The sequence below is a fragment of the Myotis myotis genome, unplaced genomic scaffold (genome assembly GCF_014108235.1).
Source record: "Myotis myotis isolate mMyoMyo1 unplaced genomic scaffold, mMyoMyo1.p scaffold_m19_p_8, whole genome shotgun sequence".
NCBI lineage: Eukaryota > Metazoa > Chordata > Mammalia > Chiroptera > Vespertilionidae > Myotis > Myotis myotis.
Genome location: NW_023416390.1, coordinates 82,869,913 through 82,876,475, shown reverse-complemented (window position 1 = coordinate 82,876,475; position 6,563 = coordinate 82,869,913). Strand labels below are relative to the sequence as shown.

The window sequence follows — 6,563 nt, the reverse complement described above, 5'->3', positions numbered from 1 at the left end:
AGTCTCATTGTGGCATCATGGAACTAACAGATCAGCCCCGAACTAGCTCTTTTTGGACCTTTTTCTTTGAGAGGTAAAAATAAACCTGCTACTTGCTTAGGCTGTATTTTGTCAGGTTTTCCATTTCTTGAAAGTAGATGCAGTATTCTGATAAACCATATAGTCATATGGTTTATCAAATATTGGTTATCTTACTATGCTTAGAATTGTGGTAATTTCTATTTGTAGGAGATGCAAAGATAATCAGAATGTGGTCTTTGATGCTCTTTAAAAGTATTTTAAGTGACAGAACCTTTTTCTTCTTAACTAAATAGTTACTGGTGCCTGTGAGCCAGTTGTCCAATGACCTGAAGATATGCACTAACCTTCCATGAAAGGTTTATTTATAGAGCATCACCTCTACACATGGTATGCAGTTGATTTAATATTCTCTATAACCACGCTTTGCTTTAGGAGGGTTTCTGGTCATAGAGATGTCCTAGCCATCTTGTGCACCTGTAGCACTACTGTGAGTCTAACCCTTACCTAAGTAACAGCTTCTATATGAAGGACCTTAAATACAGTATGTTCAGTTGGGAGTTTCATTTTACTCTGTGTATTGAAAAAAGGCTGCAGATCACATAGATGATGCTTATTGGCAATGGGTGTGATAGAAGAGCCTCACATGGTAAAGGGTGGATTGAACAGTCTAAAAAGGCATTCCAAAAAAGTCAGACCTAGGGGCATATTCATTTTCAGTGAGGTTATTCTATTTCTCTGAAGTATAAAAGAAGTTAATGTAGGCAGGTTCTTTTGTATCCATTAACCTTTGACATGAAGTGGAAAAAATGACTGGCATTTCTCTCCAGGTCAATCTGCTTTTTCTTCTCCCAAGAACCGGCACAGAATCTACGTAGTGACTTCCTGAGTACAAATAATAGTTAGAAATGTCATTCCTCAGATGGGAGCAACATTTTTGCTTTCTGTAACAAATCTGAGAACTCAGACTTCTGGCCCTGCATCTCTTCTACAGGATCACAGCTGGGCCGCGGTGCTGGCTTTTTGTATCATTCATCTTGGGTCTCCCCAGCAGGGAAAACTAGTGCTGCCATGAGCAATGGTGCATCTGTATGAGGTTGAAACAGTCTCATTTTCTTTACTGGAAATGAACATTTTTAGACAATAGAAGAGATAACTGTGATCTGATAAAAAAAATACAATTTTTCCAAATGGAAATGAAATTACAAGGTAACCTTTTAAATTACTTTATCTTTTATAAACATTTTTTGTTGACTCTATCGCTATCTTAAGTTTTAAAAACCTTACTGTAAAATCCTGTATGTTTATCATTTCCTTAAAGATCAGGCGTGTCAAGTGAAAGTCTAATAAAAAAGTTTTGGCTTACAAATGTACAAAATTAACGGGGAATATTGCCTTTATAGCTCAAGAGAAACTTTTTATTGGAATAGTGAGAAATAGGAAAAACAAATTCTCAGAAGTGAAAATAAGTCTTGAATAATTCCGATAGATTCCAGAATAATGATTTTTTTCGTCATTTGGACCTAAGAATGTGTTGTTGTTTTTTTTGTTTTATTTTCAGTTTAGCAGTCCCCGTAGTTTATTCAGCAATATTACAGGAGAGAACTTCCACCAAGATAGGCATAAGGCAGATACAGGGTAGGTCTCTGGGGTACAATATTTATACAGACTAACAAACAACTCAGGTTTCACAACATGTGGCAGGCATGAGTTCTTGCATAAAAACAGCCATTCATTCCCCACTGCTCCCTTCCTAAAATAGCCCTTGTTTTATTAGGGGAGACAAGGTGCCCTGCTCAGGCCCTGCCAGCCCCATGTTCCTTTGCCTGGCTCCCTGGGCTCCCATTTGAACCAGTACCTTCCAATGAGATGTAAGAAGAAATTGGTGAGGGACTTTTGGGAAAGATTTTCTTTCCAAGTAAGACAGAGTCTTCAAAGGAGAAAGCTTTCGCTCTCTACTTCCAAATGGGACTGAAATGCCTAGAGCAACAACAAGCCACACTGTAATCACTGAGGACACTAATAAGACAAAAGCTAATGAGATAAGGGTCTCAGAGGGGAAAAACGAAGGACCTGGGACCCTGAGAATATTGAGTTGCTACATAAGCACTGGATTATCTAGCATCTTATGTAGAATTTTAAATTTATCCCATGGCCTCTGAGATGTTTCAACAGGTTGTTTTTTTTCTAAATTTCCTGTGAACAAGTGAAGTTCAGAATGTGACTAACACCCAGAAATACCTCTTGGTTTTAAGATGCTTCCCTTAGATTGATCATACTATTATGGAGTCAAGCTGGATAACTTCTTTTATAACCTATCTCATACCCAGGCACTTTTCCACTTCCTGGTAGGACATTCTAAGTTCAGTCACCACAAAGGCAGGACAGTCTTTGTTTATGCACAGCCAAGTAAGTATAGACAGTGGCATTTCTGCATGTTTTTGTGTAACCTATGTAGGTGATACCCAATAGAATGTGGTTTCTCTGGAGATGACCAGTTATCTCTAATATCAAAGCCACACTGAGGCCAAATAGAGCCAATTATGAATACATGATTATATATGGATAAATGATATATAAAATCACAAGAGGTACAATTTAGAACAATGTAGTTTCTTATTAAAATGTCTAGTTATTTTATCAAAATCATCTAGAAGTCAGCTATAATGAAGATGCTTTCCCACAGAAGTTATCACTAGAAATATCATCATGGTATACACAATATGGGGCATATTCTCTAGGACTACCTTGTCCTATGTCAATAATTAGGCTGTGGAGACTTTTCGGAGGGGTAAGCTACTTCTAAGACATAGGGAACATGAAATACTCGGGTTCTGGATGAAGAGTCTGGCTGGAACAGTGATTGAATTCATGCCGAACAGAATAGGTGCAGACCATGGGAGCAGGCCCAACAATTTAAGCAGTTCCCCAAAGTAGTGACAGCCTGGATCAGATTTTAAAAACTGTCATTTTTTCCATCTTCCTTGGGTTACTATCACAAAACCCTCTAGGGTCTCCATGATTGTGACTCTTTAAGAAGTTATTTGCTTTGGACAAGTTTTTTGTTTAAGGTTGTGTCTGTTCTGGCCAAGATTAATTGTAATTCTGGGTTAAAACCAGCTATTCTAGAGGCATGTATCCTTTTTCTAACCAGTGGAGGACCCAGAAGAAATGGGTGGCAAGCTTTTTCAAAGGTCTACCTGGTAAGATTTTGGGGAGTCCATTCAAATGGGAAAGACCAAGGAAGGACAAGGCTTCTGTTATCAGGACTACCAGGATAACACTCAGGGCAATAATCAGCTCTGTTAACATGGTCTAAGAATACTTGGTAACATTCATTTTCAATAAGTTCAGTTTGGTACAACCAGTGGCCTAGTTCTAAACTAGGAAACCACTGTTGTCCACAGTCAGGGCAAAGTGAATTATCTGAGAACATCTGGGCCTCCAGAGAGAACACAGAAAGCAATGTAACAGTAAGAGGCAACAATGGCAAAGAGAGATACCCAAATGACCAGTCCTATCACAGGTTTGATTTAGCAATTTCTCAGTCCAAGCAATACTACTTAGAGAGTTAAATCTGGCTTGCACTTACATGCAATTCTTCAAGATTCCGTTGTCTATTTTTCACTCAATTACAGCTCAGTCTCTCAACAGTGAACAATCCAAACTAAAATGTTATCTGCCACTTGCTAGGAGCACAGACCTCAAAATAGCTCCTTCAAATTCCAACTTCTCAGGAAAAGCTAGAAGTCTGGTCTAAATTAGTTATTTGTGTGTGTGTTAATCAGCTGATGATCTCATGCAGAAGCACTTGGCTTACTCTGCTTTGATGGTTAGCTATTGTGTCTGCTTGGTCAAAGAGAGGAGCTGATAGATCCAATGGGTCTTTGTGGCCGCTGGCACTCTTGCTGTTGTGATACATGTACCCAAGTCTTCAGGTCTTGGCACTTTACAGCAATGTAGGGGGGTCAGGAATACCTGGGAAAGTCCTCTTGAGCATGGATCCAATGAAGTCTTTCTTGGGGAGGACCTTAATCAGGACCCCATCAGAGAAGTAGCTGATGCTGAGTTAGTTGGAGGGTCTGGGAATGCTTCACATAGAAATTCTGGCAGAGTTTTAAATTGTCTGCAGTCAATGTCAGGGGAGCCCTTCTGGTGTTCTTGACTTAAGAATGTTTTTTGTTTTTTTTTTTAAATTTTATTTTTTATTTTTTTATTTTATTTTTTTTATTATTAGTTAAGGTATTACAAATGTGTCCTCATCCCCCCCATTAACCCCCAACCTCCCCCACACACACACTCATGCTCCCATCCCCCTGTTGTCCATGTCCATTGGTATGGCTTATATACATGTATACAAGTCCTTCGGTTGATCTCTTCCCCTTACCCCCGCCCTCCCCTACTTTCCTTCTGGGGATTGATAGCCTGATTGCTGTTTCTCAGTCTTTGAGTCTGTCCCTTTTCATCAGTCTATGTTGTTCTCTATAATCCACAAATGAGTGAGATCATGTGGTATTTATCTTTCTCTGACTGGCTTATTTCACTTAGCATAATGCTCTCCAGATCCATCCATGCTGTTGCAAAAGGCAAGAGTTCCTTTTTTTTTACCGCAGCATAGTATTCCATTGTGTATATGTACCACAGTTTTCTAATCCACTCATCTGCTGATGGGCACTTAGGCTGTTTCCAAATCTTAGCTATGGTGAATTGTGCTGCTATGAACATAGGGGTGCATATATCCTTTCTGATTGGTGTTTCTGGTTTCTTGGGATATATTCCTAGTAGTGGGATCACTGGGTCAAATGGGAGTTCCATTTTTAGTCTTCTGAGGTAGCTCCATACCGTTCTCCACAGTGGCTGCACCAGTCTGCATTCCCACCAGCAGTGCAGAAGGGTTCCTTTTTCTCCACATCCTCTCCAACACTTGTTGTTTGTTGATTTGTTGATGATAGCCATTCTGACAGGTGTGAGATGATAACGCATTGTCGTTTTGATTTGCATCTCTCGTATAATTAGTGACTTTGAGCAGGTTTTCATATGTCTTTCGGCCTTCTGTATGTCCTCTTTCGAAAAGTGTCTATCTAGGTCCGTTGCCCATTTTTTTATTGGATTGTTTATCTTCCTTTTGTTAAGTTTCATGAGATCCCTGTAAATGTTGGAAATTAAACCCTTATCGGTGGTATCATTGGCAAATATGTTCTCCCATGTAGTGGGTCTTCTTGTTGTTTTGTTGATGGTTTCCTTTGCTGTGCAAAAGCTTTTTATTTTGATGTAGTCCCATTTGTTTATTTTCTCTTTAGTTTCCATTGCCCTAGGAGCATTATCAGAGAAGAAATTTCTTCGGCATATGTTTGCGATTTCGCTGCCTGTGGATTCCTCTAGTATTTTTATGGTTTCCCGTCTTACGTTTAAGTCTTTTATCCATTTTGAGTTTATTTTTGTGTATGGTGTGAGTTGGTGATCTAGTTTCATCCTTTTGCATGTATCTGTCCAATTTTCCCAACACCATTTATTGAAAAGACTGTCTTGACTCCATTGTATGTTCTTGCCTCCTTTGTCGAATATTAATTGGGCATAGTGGTTTGGGTTGATTTCTGGGGTCTCTATTCTATTCCATTGATCTATATGTCTGTTCTTGTGCCAGTACCAAGCTGTTTTAAGAACAGTGGCTTTGTAATACAGTTTGATATCTGGTATTGAGATCCCACCTACTTTGTTCTTTCTGAGGATTGTTGCAGCTATTCGGGGTCTTTTTTTATTCCAGATGAATTTTTGGAACGTTCGTTCTAGATCTGTGAAATATGCTGTTGGTAATTTAATGGGGATTGCATTGAATCTATAAATTGCTTTGGGTAGTATGGACATTTTGATGATGTTGATTCTACCAATCCATGAACACGGTATATTCTTCCATCTGTTTATGTCTTCCTCTATCTCTTTTTTCAGTGTCCTGTAGTTTTCAGCATATAAGTCTTTTACCTCCTTAGTTAAGTTTATTCCTAGGTATTTTAATTTTTTTGGTGCAATGGTAAATGGGATTGCTTCTGTAGTTTCACTTTCTGTAAGTTCACTATTGGTGTAAAGAAATGCCATGGATTTCTTAGCATTAATTTTGTATCCTGCTACATTGCCGAATTCATTTATTAAGTCTAATAATTTTTTGATGGAGTCTTTAGGGTTCTGTATGTACAGTATCATGTCATCTGCAAATAAGGACAGTTTTACTTCTTCTTTTCCAATCTGGATGCCTTTTATTTCTTCTTCGTGTCTGATCGCAATGGCTAGTACTTCCAGTACTATGTTGAACAGGAGTGGTGAGAGGGGGCATCCCTGTCTTGTTCCTGTTTTTAGGGGGAATGGTTTTAGTTTTTGCCCATTGATTATGATGTTGGCTGTGGGTTTGTCATATATGGCTTTTATTATGTTGAGGTATGATCCCTCAATTCCTATCTTGCTGAGAGTTTTTATCAAGAAAGGGTGTTGGATTTTGTCAAATGCTTTTTCCGCATCAATTGATATGACTATGTGGTTTTTCTCTCTCAATT

At 38.7% G+C, this 6,563-nt stretch overlaps 1 pseudogene; it reads right to left on the bottom strand.

The window, feature by feature from the left end:
* Window positions 1-3,058: 3,058 nt before the first annotated feature.
* LOC118661074 lies at window positions 3,059-3,460 on the bottom strand (annotated as a pseudogene).
* Window positions 3,461-6,563: the final 3,103 nt, after the last annotated feature.